The sequence below is a fragment of the Bos javanicus genome, chromosome 3 (genome assembly GCF_032452875.1).
Source record: "Bos javanicus breed banteng chromosome 3, ARS-OSU_banteng_1.0, whole genome shotgun sequence".
Classification (NCBI taxonomy): Eukaryota; Metazoa; Chordata; class Mammalia; order Artiodactyla; family Bovidae; genus Bos; species Bos javanicus.
This window is the reverse complement of record NC_083870.1, coordinates 36468101-36483717: the sequence shown is the minus strand read 5'-3', so window position 1 is coordinate 36483717 and position 15617 is coordinate 36468101. Positions and strand designations below refer to the sequence as shown.

The window sequence follows — 15617 nt, the reverse complement described above, 5'->3', positions numbered from 1 at the left end:
AATACCTGTTATAATAATATTATATCACCTAATGAGTGTGCTATTTATCAGAGACTAGTACTTTCCATATCTTATCTTGAATCCTCATAACAACATTGCAAGGAAAGGATTATCCCTTTCAGAATGACTCCTTAAGAGATGCAGGACTTATTCAAGGTCACATAGCTAGTAAGTGTTGAAACTGGGATTCAAAACCAGGTCTTTTGGGCTCTAAAATCTGTGCTCATTTTAGTTTGTTTTATGAACAGTAATGTCAAGTCATTTTTTTTCCTTGTTAACTCAGTAACTCCAAACATACAAAAAGTCCATAGACAATACCCTGTTTTTGTAAAAGAATCTTGACATTATTGAGCTTTGAGTAGTGAATTATTTATTGGAGCTTCTGGACTTAGCCTGTTTTCTCAAGAGTTTACAGAGAAGGACTCCAGCTGCATGTGATTCCATTTAACTTAACATATATTTCTCTGTGTCAACTTGTCCTTACAATAAGCAAGAAAGGGCTTCTTACGCATGTGGTGTAGAGGAAAGGGAAAGCAAAACATCGTATATCGAGCAGCTACCATGTGTCCATTATATGCTCAGCATTTGCATGTATTAACTCACTCAAAGCAAGTGCGTGATGGAAGTGACCACTGAGAGGCAATGCCCACTGGAAATACCCCAAGGTAGTTCTTCTGCTTACCTTAGAATTCTGCTTTTAAAAGACACAGTGGAAAATGCCAAGCTTCACAGTCAAACATATTTTGGGATAATTTGAAAATTGCTATTAGATAAAAGTGAAATGAAATATTTTTATTTAGCTGTTATTTTGTCATGAAACACCATAGTTAGTGTTGTTCTCAATTTTAATCTCTTGTAAACTCATTGACTGTTAATGTTTAGTGGGCTCATAAACTAATTTGAATCGATCTGATTCTGCACAATCAAGCCCATTATACTTGTTTCAATTTTTTGCATCATGGCTCTAACATCTGGAAGCTATGAAAAGCACAGCAGCCTGTCTAAAGAGACCGCCACAAGAAATCATGTTAAAGGACATATTATTAAGACTTGGCTAACCATTGGCACTAAAGCTCCTACCATGCTTTCTCAATTTCTGTATTTCACATCTCAGGGATGGAGCATGTATGGAAGGCAGCTCCCAAAACCATACTTGGGAATTGCTTTTCCCCAAACACATTCTTTTCTAGGTACCTACTAAACCCTCCCTGCCTCTCACGCTCCCTCCCTTCACCTGGTTTATCTCCCCAGTGCTGTTACTAAATATCTATCACTAGTTCCTCATTGACATTTTGGACCTAATTGGGTCTAGCTAACAAATTCCTGTGGCAGAGTCAGAAAAAACTTTCGAGTTCAAATTCTTCACCATCATGTAAGTCTCAGTATGACTCTATGCCTTTGTGTTTTCTCTAATAGTTATTCTTCGAAGAAGCTAGTAAACAAGTTATTCTGCCTTTGAAAGTGGGACATTTTTTAAAAGAGTCGGCCTGAAATTTTATATCATCCATGAAAGTGAAAATGTTAGTCGCTCAGTTGTGTCTGACTCTGCGACCCCATGGACTGTAGCCTGCCAGTCTCCTCAGTCCATGCAATTCTCCAGGCAAGAATACTGGAGTGGGCAGCCACTCCCTTCTCCAGGGGACCTTCCTGATCCAGGGATTGAACCTGGGTCTCCCATATTGCAGTCAGATTCTTTATGGTCTGAGCCGCCAGGGAAGCCCGTGTCAGCCGTAGCAAAGGGGAATTAAGATACCAAATTCATTCACATTTTTGCATTCATTTTAAACCTTGATTTAGATTAAAATATGTTTTCATTTTTTGCCATTTAAAATATATCCTTGATATATAGTGTCAGCTTTTGTGGATATGCAGGGCTTATAGGTAGAGAGAATAGTCTTTGCAGTCTGACTGCATGCCCTGACTCTACCCCTTAACTAGCAGTGTAACCTTGAGAAATTCTCAGCCTTCTTGGGCTGATTCCTCATTTGCCATACTATATTTCATAAGATTCCTGTGAACATTAAAAGAATTAGAATATTTGGCACAAGTGTGTGCTTAACAAATTTTATTTATTATGATGATGATGCATTTGTTAGTTCTTAAAATTCACAATCAAGTGCTATATTCCTGTTGTGGAAAGAAAAAAATATACAAAATGAGTAAAAGTGACATATATTTTCCTAGAGCCTACCACTAAGAGGCAATTTGTGTTACCACTTTCATCTGTTTTATTCCAGTTTCTAACAAACTCTTCCACTTATAATCAGTATTGTTGTTGTTGTTCAGTTGCTCAGTCGTGTCTGACTCTTTGCGATCTCGTGGGCTGCAGCACACCAGGCTTCCCTGTCCATCACTATGTCCCGCAGCTTGCTCAAACTCATGTCCATTGAGTTGGTGATGCCATCCGACTGTCTCATCCTTTGTCACCCACTTCTCCTGCCTTCACTCTTTGCCAGCATCAGGGTCTTTTCCAATGAGTCAGCTCTTCTCATCAGGTGGCCACAGTATTAGAGCTTTTTGGTTATTATCAGTGTAACCTTGAGCAAATCACTTAACTTCTCTAAACCGTGGTTACCATGTCAGTAAAATGAGGATGATTATATCACCTACTCCAAAGGACTGTTGTGATGATTAACTGAGATATCACATGTGTTTACATGCTTAGCTGGGTACTTGGCCTGTGTTTACATTGAAACACATGAATTACTAATATTCACCATATTTGGCCCATGGAAAAGACAGTTTCATTCAGTTCAGCCTCACGTGAAGAGTTCTGTGTAGAGCTTTTATGATAATGTTTTGCAGGGTTGTGAGGATACACAAACGGGGAGGCCACAGTCCTATAGGCAACAGAAAACATTCACTTAAAATCAAACTAACAAGCAAACGTTTCTAATGTAAAACTGGTATGTGCCCTCACATTGGCATATGTTTAGTGGCAGATGATGGCAGTGGAGATAGACCACACTGTCTGAGAAGATTCAGGGCAGCTATATGGCAAAGGTGACAGCTGAGCCGGACTGAGAAATGCCTAGGGTCTAAACCTACCAAAATGCAAGGAAAGGGCATTTTAGGTAGAGAAAACATTTGGAGCAAAGAAAGAGCAGTAGCTGCAGACACAGTGTGCCATTGGTTTGGTCAGAACGTAAGGTGTGTGAGGATTGGAGGTCCTCCCTGAACACAGTACCATGGTCTTGGCTGGCATCTGGTATATACTGGAGCTGTTCACCGTTTGTTGGGTCAAGTATCCAACAGCTTTCTATTAACTGATAGCCATTAAGTAATTGGGGATGAAGAATGTTGTAGTGATGAAAGCCAGTAGAAGTAACCTAATTTAGAGGAGAGCATAAGAATTTGGGCAGATTCCATCTAGGGCCTGAGTCTGGGGAATGAGAAGTCCAGTGGTACTTTTTGGAATAGGAGCAAAGGAAGTGATGGGTGAGAAAGGGTGATTATCAGAATTCATTTTGGGGCACACCAATTTGTAGGTCTAGTAGGAAGCTCAAAATTTAGTCCTGGAGCTCAGAAAGAACCTGAAGATGTGAGATGGGCTTTAATTTCATTTTAAGAGAAGGGACTCTTGAGCCAATGCTTTTCTAAATTTAGTCAACTTTGGAATAACCTAGAAATGATGTTACAAGGCAGATTTCTGGGTCTTATCTCTCCAGATTCAGATCAAAGGGTATGTTTGGAGGGGAACTGAAGAATATGCAATTTGAAAAATTAGCTTAAATTACTCCACTGTGACTTTGAGCAAGTCATTTATTCTGAGTTTCAGTTTTTGCCCATATTAAATGGGAAAAATATCTAACTTTGATATTTGGTGTTCTCTCCTCATTTTGGTAGAAATAAGGAGAGAAAGCGCAAGGAAAGCAGCTTGTGATGCGGGTGGCTCATAAGTAGGTTGTCAATTGGAAATTTTGATGTGGGGGTCGGGGTGCAGAGACACGGGGAGGCATGTAAATTGAGGAAGTAGAGAGTTTCTAGGAGAAAGTATGGTCATCACTGTATCTTGTGTGATATTGCAAGTTGATCAAAAAAGGAGAAAATGAGAAAAGGCTGCTGAATTTAACAAGTGGAGGTCATAGCTGAGAATTGTATATGTGGACAAGAGACTAGGGAGTGAGGAGACTGGGAGCAGGGGAATGAGTATCCTTTGGGTTTCCCAGGTGGCTCGGTGGTAAAGAATCCACCCGACAAGCAGGAGACATGGGTTTGATCCCTGGGTTGGGAAGATCCCCTTGAGAAGGAAATGGCAAACCCACTCCAGAATTCTTGCCTGGAGAATCCCCATGGACAGAAGAGCCTGGAGGGTACAGTCCATGGGGTCACAAAGAGTCAGACATGACTTAGAGACTAAACAGCAACTGAATGTCCTTTACTTGTTCAAGTACATAAGCATATTTAATGACATGGAAAAACACTAGCTGGGTTTTCTTTAGTAAGATATAGTATAAATCAGAACGACCCTATGTTTTTTCTAAAAACATTTGTATACACACATAAAGGGTAGATGGATATATTCTAAAATGCTGTATAGGTTATATCTAGGTAGTTGCATTAGGGTGATAATTTCATCCTTTTGCTTAACTATATTTGCTAACTTTTTGATAATTGACATATTGGTTATAACAAAAATAAAATAGTAAACAGTGTTCTTTTTAACATTTAATAATTTTTTATTTATTTAATTTTGGCTGCACTGGGTCTTTGTTCCTGCATGGGCTTTCTCTAGTTGTGGTAAGCAGAGGCTACTCTCTAGTTAGAATACACGGGCTTCTCATTGTGATGGCTTCTCTTGTTATGTATCATGGGCTCTAGTACGCTCAGGCTTCAGAAATTGCAGTTTGCAGGTTTAGAGCATGGGCTCAGTAATTGTGGCACACAGGCTTAGCTGCCCCGTGGCATAAACATTGTTCTTGCATGATGTGGATGACCAAGAAAGTTTAGTATCTCTGATGGTAACGGGACTAAAATAAAGGGCTTTATTTTTTATTTTTAAAAATCATAGAACATTTTTGTTTGCTTGTTATACAAGGTAGAGGCAGAGTGAGGTGTGGATAAAATCCAGGAAGAATCAGTTTGGGATTGTGTCAGATTAAGGAGTGAGCCCTTGGAATGGGGAAGGTGTCAGTTTATGAAAGAATGGGGAGAAAATTGATGAAAATAATAATGACAACTTGTGGAATAAAGGTATTACTTACATGGGAATTTTAAAAATGTTAGTTGCTTTGAGATGCTTTTATTAGAGGAAAAAAAGCTATGGATTTGATCCCTAAAGGGATAGTTAACTTCTTCCCACTTCTATAGGCTAAATAGTTTTAATGTTAGCCTTCTGTTTTATAAAAAGATGCCTAGGGTAGCGAGGGATGACATACAAGAGAATTCATGGATCTCTGAAAATGTATTGGCATCATGCCAGGAAATGCTCATGGGTATGCATTTGCCAAGTCTGATACAGCACCTAACCTTACCTGAAGATCTGTTTGAGAATATAAAACCCTAAATTAAGGCTTATGTTCTGGGGATTTCTCTTCTTGAAAAGGACTGTCATCATAGGTTTGCTTAGGAACATCCGAGAAACACATTTTCAAGAAAATTGATGCTTATCAGGACACTTACATGCATTGGTCATTAATTTCTAAGTCTGGTAATTTAGGACACATCTCCAAAATAATGAGTCTTAGTTTCCCGGACGTCAGGTTGTCTCACCCTCTCTGCACAGTGAACTCCTTAAGAGGATGGTGAAGCACAGTCCCCTGAGTTGTTTGGGTAGCTTCTGTGGTCAGACATCTGTTGGTTCCTAAAGATTTTACTAAATAGGATTTGATTCAGTTTCCCTGCCTAGAATGCTGCAGTTTTGAATGCTCCCTACTGGGTTACTGTCTTCTTTTTCTTCTGAGGTATTTCATGGTATTTAACAGAATCTACAGGATTGTAGTATGTTCATTTAATTATGAAAGAATAACAAGAAATTAAATTGCATCTTAGTTCACATTCTGGTACTAAGACAGCAATCCATTGCACTTAAAAATATGGATTTGTGTGTCAGAAAGAATCTAGTTTGAGACCCACCTCTGCAAATTATTAGCTCTGAGACTCAAAGGCTGAGTTTCTCATCTGTTGAATGATAGTCACTTTCCTTATAAGGTTAGAGTGGGTACTAAATGGATAATGCATGTTTATCAATCAGTACAGTATCTAGCATATATATATATGGCTTTCCCAGTGGCTCAGATGGTAAAGAAACTGCCTGCAATGCAGGAAACCTGGGTTCGATCCCTGGGTCAGGAAGAGTCCCTGAGGAAGGGAAAATGGATAATGTATGTTTATCAATCAGTATAATATCTAGCATATAATAATATGTTTAATAAATGTTTAATAAATGTTGTCTACTGCTACTGTTACTCTTAGTCTGCATATCCAGAGAATATTTCTAAAAAAAGAAAAAGATTGTCCCAAGGGAAAACACTTATTTATTATTAGACCAAAGTATAAGGTTTAAATGTGATGTAACTGAAGACTTAGCAGTTCCTTTTCAGTGGTGAAAGATTCTGGATAAGAGCTTGACTAGGAAGGGGCTCTCAAGACAGTTCTAGGATCAGCAGATATCATCGTAGGCTATCACAGGATATTTCTATCCATCTCGTAGATCAGAGGCAGGTGAGAAGCTCCTGCTCACAGGACAAAGAAATACGGAGTGAAAAATGTAAAAATCAGTAAAGAAAACTTGCCTATATTCACTGATGGCTTCTCTATGAAAAATATATAAATATGTCTGTGCAAGCCTTTTAGAGAGTTAAGACAACATGGATTAAGGCTTCACACATGGCTTTGGAATTAAACAGATCTAGGTTTGAATCCCAGCTAAATCACATTACTAACTCTGAGCATGATACTATGTAAACCATAGCTTCCTCCTTTTGATGGAAGTAATTCAGATGCTGAAAGCAAATTAGCAGAGAGCATGGCATGAGGTAAGTAATCAATATGTTCGTCATATTTTTCTGTATATGGAAAATATGACGTTGGTGTGTATCCAGGCAGACAAAATCTTTCTATCCCAAGGAAGTTCTCATGTGTATACAGGTAAAACTGAGAATTTGTTTTCTAATCCTCCATTACTCTATTGATCTAGAAATTTTGAATAATCCAGAGCTTTTTTTAAAAACTAGAAACCCTCCTAAATAATTAACGTTTTAATTACCCAAATAGCCACCAGCCAGAACCACAGACTAAAGAAGTATAAGTGAAAGCCTGTAGAGACCATGCTTGTTGGGACCAGTACTGTTCTAAGCACCAGGCAAATAATGTCACCTGCAAACCTTACGTTAATGCTTTGAGGTACACAAATATGGTCTGTATTTTATAAACAAATGGTATGAGATTCAGAGAGAAGAAGTATCTTGTCCAAAGTTGTGCAGCTTGTGAGAGCAGGCGGCGTTTGAACTGGGGTCTGTTGTCTTTAAAGCCACTTTTTATCCAGCGTCAACTGTGTAGCATATACAAATACAATATATTATGACTATATGATAACGTGCTAGTGAACTCTGTGAGTCTTAATTTGACTAAATTGATCCTAGATGTTAAATGCTAAATTTAACATGTTCTGGGGTTTTTTTCCCCCTGCTATTTAAATACAATCATTAACACAGGTAGGAAGTAAAATGTTGCATTTGAGATAAATGCCACCACATTCATATTCCTTTTTCCCTCTCTCATTGTATAAGAGAAGAATTTGTCATTAATGTGACAAAAGTTTTATTTCTCAGAAATAAAACGCATGTCGATTCACACGCCTCCAGGGCAGTCTCGTACAGACGTGGAGCTCGGCACGCAGCAGGCGCACAAATGACAGTTTCCTCCCCAACTGTATTCCTAGCAGCATCACTATCCTTATTGCCTAAGTGGTCTCTCCAGCCCCCATCAGCCTAGGGGTGAAATACAGGGTAACAAACACTGTTTCTTTGACTATCTGCCCATTCATTATTGAGTGTCCTCTATCACTCTAAAGATTTCCTCAGTTATTCCAAGGAGATTTGCTTGCAGTCTTCATAGGTACCAACTTGTATGTTCTAACTTCCCAAAGTGATGGCACCTGTGGTTATCTTTGATGACCTGCGATGTCTGTGAACCTGCTCCCACTCTTGGTGCCTCCAAGCAAAGCTACAGAGTCTTAAAGGTACTGCTTACAAAGAAAGACCAATGGTTTGTTATGTTCTCTAGAAATCCTGAAGCCTCAAAACTACTTCTGTATATTTTTTGAGTGATAGGGAAAACCCAGTTCTCCACTTGAAGATTTTGTTCCATAAACTGTAGTGGACCTGAGTAGGGTTGTGGGGTCCAACTCCCTCCTCCCTGGATCTAAGTTTTAGCCCTCTGTCAAGCGGTAGTGTGGCCATGGGCAATTACTTAATCTCCCCCTTTGGCTGGGTTTCTGATCTGTAAAACGGGGCTAACATGGTACTTTAACTCACAGGGTTGCACCTGGTCCAGAGTGAGGGCTCAGTAAATGTTGACCACTGTAATTATTATATGACTATTGAAATGAAACTGGTCAGGTACCCAGGATAGCACAGAGATTTTAATCTGCTCTTTCAGTATATGTGTCGAGCTCCTCTCCCTAGGACTCAGCCATGAGCTGGAGGATGCCATGAGTAGTAAGCTCTTGGCTTTATTAAAAAATGTCCTGTTCTCTAATTCTTTAGCAATAACCTTTCATTGTTTTCATGTCCCTCATTATTCCTTCCTTAGGGGTTCACTCTTGCCTAGCTAGTTCCCCAGTCCCTTGAGCAAATCAATTCTATTGGGTCTGTTTCACCAGGCATCCAAATAGACTAAGATGTGTCTGTCTTTTTGACCTTCAGCTAGAGTTACTTTTGGCTCAAATTTCAAACAAGCATTCTCTCTCTGTGTGTATGTGTTTTTCTGTCTCTTACAAACAGAGACTTATATTTTTGGCATCAGAAACTTTTCATTATAATTTGCTTGTAAAATTAACTCTGATATACTTGACTACTTAAATCTCTTTCAAAGACACTTTGTCAGTGAAGTTTCAATAGAACGTCATTTGAGATGATAGTCACTTACGTGAATCCTCCCAGATAATCTTTAAATGATGTTAACTGGTTCTTCTTGAACCTTACCTGAAGCCAGAATTCAAAACTAATGGAAAGATATTCTTAGTAGTTTATTAAAGAACACTTATTTATATGACTTCTAGATAGCAATCACCAATGCTTCCTTTGTTCTTATTCAAATACTACATAAGCGCCAGACAATCCATATAAGCTATTCTTGCATCAATGTAAAACATTTTTTTTTTGCTAGATGAGACCTGAATCACAAGGATTCTTTTCTAAAGGCAAAATTTAAACAATACCTCTAAGACAAAAATAGCACTGTCCCTTTCACTGATAACTCATTTGAGGTTAGGTTTTAGAGTTAGTCCAGAGTTTCATTAATTTGTTTCTCTTCTCTCCCATGTTCTTGATTTTTCTTAATATTGAAATACTGATCAGTGTTTGCTTTTTACGTACTGGGAGATTTTAATCTATGAGATCAGACTTCATTGTTTTTCCGTGAACTATAACATCTGTTTATACAATCGCTTTTGACCTAACACATCAGAGAAAATTTCTATCTTGGTTATAGTATTCCTTTCATGTTTAGAGAAAGCCAGACATTCCTGTGAAAGCACGGCTCTAATTTCTGTGATAGGTTATCTCAGACATGTGGAATCATCACATCTTCCTAGAAACTGAGAAACAATAATAATAATCATTGGCCAAGTGACTACTACATGGCATCTACTGGACCAAGTTTACAGTAACCTCAGATAAATTAATAAGGTAGATAGTGTCATTATTCTTGTTTTATACACAAGGAAACTGAGGCTGAGGGAAGTTAAATATGGCATTGTTCCTCCAAGTCCAGATGTTAAAAGATTCTGAATTCTGATAAGGCTGTGGGGCCTGGATCATCGAAAAGCTCTCCATCAGCTCGTAAGGTGTACCATTTAGTTTCTTGTGTATGTGAACGCAGTGGCCAGACCAGAGTGCAGTGAATGAGGTCATGTGCCGGTGTGGTCAGCCTACCAGGTGGAAGCGTTACTCCCTGAGCGCGTCTCTGCTGTTCTGATCATTGTTCACAACATCCAAGTAACTGCTGTAAGTGGAGTGAGGGCCTCCTTCTAAGCAGGAAACTGGTAAAAATGCTTGAGGATGTGATGAAATAAAGCCTCAGACTGTCTTCATGCTAAATCAGAGTTGCATAGTAAGCCCGTCAAGGTACTAGGCAGATTAGAACTGCTCATATCAAGCAAAAGACTTTGGGCTGGCAGCAAGACTAAGAGAGTGGAAATGTTACAAATGAAGAAAGGGTTTTTGCCTAGCAGTCCCATTTTGAATTGGTAGCTTCACTAATAACTGACTGAAGGACAATCAATTCTTTGCTCGATAAGTGAGTGCCCTCAGTTGATCCAGCATTAGCCTTTTTGTCCACATGCTTGATGTTATTTTCTCATCAAGTATGCTTTCTTTGAAAATAAAAAAAAAACAGCACACAATACAAAAGCTGGAAGGAGAGGATTCCTTCACTGCCCTCTCAGGCTCTTAATTCTGTCTGTCTGAAGTGACTTATTTATACTGCAAGAAATTATGACGTGTTTAGTACATCTCAAAGTTGTTTTCATTTATTTTTTTATTTTTAATTTATATTTTTATTGAAGGATAATTGCTTTACAGAATTTTGTTGTTTTCTGTCAAGCCTCAGCATGAATCCCCGCCATAGGTATACATATAAACCCCTCCCTTTTAAACCTCCCTCCCATCTCCTGCCCCATCCCACCTCTCTGGATTGATACAGAGCCCCAGTTTGAGTTTCCTGAGCCATACAGCAAATTCCCATTGGCTATCTATTTTACATATGGTAATGTAAGTTTCCATGTTACTCTTTCCATACATCTCACCCGCTCCTCCCCTCTGCCCATGTCCATAAGTGTTCTCTATGTCTGTTTCTCCATTGCTGCCCTGTAAATAAATTCTTCAGTACTGTTTTTCGAGATTCCATATATGTGCGTTGCTGGTGCTAAGTCACTTCAGTCGTGTCCGACTCTGTGCGACCCCATAGACGGCAGCCTACCAGGCTCCCCCGTCCCTAGGATTCTCCAGGCAAGAACATTGGAGTGGGTTGCCATTTCCTTCTCCAATGCATGAAAGTGAAAAGTGAAAGTGAAGTCACTCAGTCGTGTCCAACTCTTAGTGACTCCATGGACTGCAGCCTACCAGGCTCCTCCATCCATGGGATTTTCCAGGCAAGAGTACTAGAGTGGGGTGCCATTGCCTTCTCCAATATGTGCTTTAGAATATGATATTTATCTTTCTCTTTCTGACTCACTTCACTCTGTATACTAGGTTCTAGGTTCATCCACCTCAGAACTGACTCAAATGTGTTTCTTTTTATGGCTGAGTAATATTCCATGGTGTATATGTACCACAACTTCTTTATCCATTCATCTGTCAATGGACATCTAGGTTGCTTCCATGGAGTTCTAGTTATTGTAAACAGTGCTGCAGTGAGCAATGGGATACAGGTGTCTTTTTCAACTTTGGTTTCCTCAGGGTATATGCCTAAGTGTGGGATTGCTGGGTCATATGGTGGTTTTATTCCTAGTTTTTTAAGGGATCCCCATACCGTCTTGCATAGTGGCTGTATCAATTTATATTCCCACCAACAGTTTAAGAGTGTCCCCTTTTCTCCACACCCTCTGCAGCATTTATTGTTTGTAAACTTTTTGATGATGGCTATTCTGACCACTGTGAGGTGATATTGTGGTTTTGATTTTCATTTCTCTAATAATGAGCGATATTGAGCATATTTTTGTGTTTGTTAGCTATCTGGATGTCTTCTTTGGAGAAATGTCTGTTTAGGTCTTTTTCCAACTTTTTGATTGGGTTGTTACTACAAAGCTACAGTCATCAAGACAGTATGGGACTGGCACAAAACCAGAAATATAGACCAATGGAACAAGATAGAAAGCCCAGAAATAAACCCATGCACTTATGGGTACCTTATTTTTGACAAAGGAGGCAAGAATGGAACAAAGACAGCCTCTTCAATGAATGGTGCTGGGAAGACTGGACAGCTACATGTAAAAGAATGAAATTACAACACTTCCTAGCCCCATACACAAAGATAAATTCAAAATGGATTAAAGACCTAAATGTAAGACCAGAAACTATAAAACTCTTAGAGGAAAACATAGGCAGAACACTTGATGACATAAAGCAAAGATCTTCTATGACCCATCTCCTAGAGTAGCAGAAATGAAGACAAAAGTAAACAAGTGAGACCCGATTAAACTTAAAAGCTTTTGCACAGCAAAGGAAACTGTAAGCAAGGTGAAAAGACAGCCCTCAGAATGGGAGAAAATAGTAGCAAATGAAACAACTGACAAAGGATTAATTTCCAAAATAGACAAGCAGCTCATACAACTCAGTATTCATTTTTAAATGAAACTTCTGAAAAATATTCTGCTCTGACAGAAAAAAATAACTGGGGAAAGGCTTAGATGTAGAGTTAGTAGTGTGTTGTCTGCTCCACAGGGACTGGGGAAGCTGATCCCTGTAGTATCTTATTTTCCCTTCCTACCTTGCCAAAGTTTGCTATGCCATGACAGTTTGCAGAAACTTTTCAAGATTTTTTTTTTTTTTTGCTTAAAAATATTTTTAGAGTCCCAAGTGATTCTTTCACATAAGTCATAGTGTCGTGTATTTCCGCATTTACTGTGAATTCTATCGGAAATGATGATCCTCTGAGAAGGGGCTGGGGAAAAATGTGGTGGTTTTTCTCCTAGAGGAAAGAAATGCGTTATCCCTCAGAGTTGCCCAGCTCTGTAGACCCGTGGGAATATGTTAATAACCCTGAAAGGTGAATTTGTTTCTGAAGAACCACTGTTCTGTGGTCTCTGGGAATTTGGTTTGTTTGTACAGATGGCAAAGATTGGTCCTAGATTTCTTCACTAAGCAAAACGTGGAATACAAATTGAGCAAACTGAGAATGAAATATACTTGATAATATACTAATCACAAAATGTGTAGTTTCTTCTTATTTTTGCTGGATTTTAATTCCTGTTTATTGTACTGATTTTACAAGCACTTGTAAAACAGTTATGGAAGGTTGAATTCTTAAGAAATAATGACATCACAATACATTTGTACTTCTGGACATCCCTAAGCCTAACAGTAATATAAGGTGCCAGTATTATTGTGGGAAAGAAAGATAATTGCAGTGCCCTTTACTTGAGGTTCCAGTCAGCCCACTGATGGACTGCCTGCATCAGACAGAATCCTAGAAAGTCTGCAGTCCTTGCAGGATTTGCTCCACGTGGAAGACCAGAGACAGCTCTAGGAGAATAAGTAGGCTGAAGAGTGGGTATAGGCCATCTGGAAGCTGTACATGTTTAGGATTCTGGAAAGATTGAGTAGCATTTGAATGCTGACTCCATATATCTTAGCTAATCAAATTCTCTAAAATTCTGTTTCCCCAGTTTTGTTTTTTTTTTCCTTTCTTTTTGATTTTCCCTACTTTTTTTTTTTTTAATTTTAGGTACATTTCCTTGTATTTAAAAGGGGAATATTAATAATAATAGTCCTCATGTATTTCCATAATCTTCAAATCATGCACTATATAGGAATGTGGTTTTTAAACTATATTAGGAAAGTGAGTTATCCCAAAGCTTAGCATATTAGTTTAATGCAGTAGTTGGCAGTTGACTTTCTGGTTGGCCTTGGTAGACATTTGGCCATGGTACAATTGCTAATCAAACTCAAAGATGAGTGAGTTTAGCTTTCCTTGTGTCACATGGAATGGATAACTGGAATGAATAACTTTTAATGGGTTATCCACATTATCCATTTTGACTTCAAAAAGGGTATTGGACAAAAGAGGTATTGTGGTAGAGTGGGCACAAGCTTGGACTTTGGGGTCAGATAAAGATGAGTTTGAAGCCAGGTTCTCATAATTATTGAATGTATAACAAAGTACTTAACTCTCAGGCCTTAGTTTCCTTACCTATCGAACAAAGGTAAGTATCTCCATCTTCCAGATTCATTAGAGAGATATTACAGTAAACCATCTGTACAATAAAAGATGAATACAGTGAGCATATGGCCATTACAATGAACATGAAAGTTCATTGTAGTTAGTAAGTTCAGATGCTGGTGTAAACAGCCAGAGGTGCCCACCACTATGCCCCCTGGTAGTCTCTCAGTCCTGGATGTGGCCTTCCAGGATGTCTTTAAGTCCAAAAAATAAGCAGTCTTTGGAGTTAAGCAGTTTAACTTCAACTCCTGACCGTCATTTACCACTAGTAAATAATGGTTAATTCAGATAAGTGATTTAAGTTGAGTATATTTTTGTCTGTCTTTCCAACAGACTCTATACTTTTTTCTAGGATTATTTGTTGTATCTTAGGGCTAATTCATCTCACATGGCTAATCATTAGCTCCTTGTGATATGTATTATTATACATTATGAAATTAATTACCATTCTGAGAACTTCATCTATTATTAAATTACAGTACCTTACACAGAAGACAGACAAATAACCTTGGTTGGTGCTGGTCAAGTTCAGGCCAATAAGAAGTGAAGATTCAAGGAGGGCAACTGCTAGTACCTGTTAATCGACCCTCAATGGCATGTGTTCCTTTTTCACTACCTTGGACATTGTGAAGTCATAGAAGGCTTACTGTTGCCAAGGACTATGGAATGAAATTAGTATGTTGCTGTAATAGAAGAAACACATGTAGTCCATAGATTGACCCCTTCCTTAGGAATTCTCAAATGAAGTGAGTCTAGAGACTTACCAGGCATATCCTGTATATCTGTACTGTGATGGTTTTCCTGTAGAAGGAAAGAATAGTACAGGCCTCTGGATTCAGAAGCTCTGGCTATCATCCTGGTATTGTGTGAACATTCAACAGACAAAATTCCAGGACTAGTCTCATCTGGTGTTTATTGCTGTTGAGTCAAGGTGAATTGAATAAAGGGCTACCATGTGTAACCTTCTTCGTTTCCTAGCTACTGAAACATTTCGAGGTCAGATCCTTTTTTACCGTAATAATATCTTTTCAAGTGAAGGAAAGTACGGATCGAGAAAAAGCAACATATAAAAGATATTTACTGCAGAATACAGTTCTTTATAGGTGAAAAAAATCAACAAAACATTGGTTGTACCCCATGGTTAGAGAAACTCTCAAATGACTCTGCTTAAACTGGTTTTTCTCTGCATATCCTTCCCTACTTCCATGGAAACCAGAAGCTCTGGATCTCATGCCTTCTCTGGTTTCTCCCTTTTCTTTTAATAAATATTCTTGTGTTCTCTCACCCACTAATTATTGTCACCATGTGCCTATATTGCTAACAGCTTAAAGAGAGCAGTTCCTTTGAAAATACAATCTTTTTAAATGCATCATCAATTTGAAGTGGTCTCATAAATTTTGTTGCTGATTTGGGATCTTAAACGGTATATTTATTTATATTAAATTCTGCCTGCTGTTCATCTTGAAGATATTATATTTGTATAGTTAACAGAAATGATGAGCCAGATTTAATTT

General features: G+C 38.5%; 1 protein-coding gene and 1 long non-coding RNA gene across 9 annotated transcripts in view; one reads left to right on the top strand and one right to left on the bottom strand.

The window, feature by feature from the left end:
• Positions 1–15617, top strand: part of NTNG1 (netrin G1) — a 370195-nt gene that overhangs the window by 80966 nt on the left and 273612 nt on the right. The gene's annotated exons all lie outside the window — the stretch shown is intronic.
• Positions 2060–14709, bottom strand: LOC133244193 (uncharacterized). The gene is made up of 3 exons (XR_009735321.1): positions 14586–14709; positions 14074–14137; positions 2060–2840 (listed from the first exon to the last, which is right to left on the bottom strand). It is a non-coding gene; the product is annotated as an uncharacterized LOC133244193 (long non-coding RNA).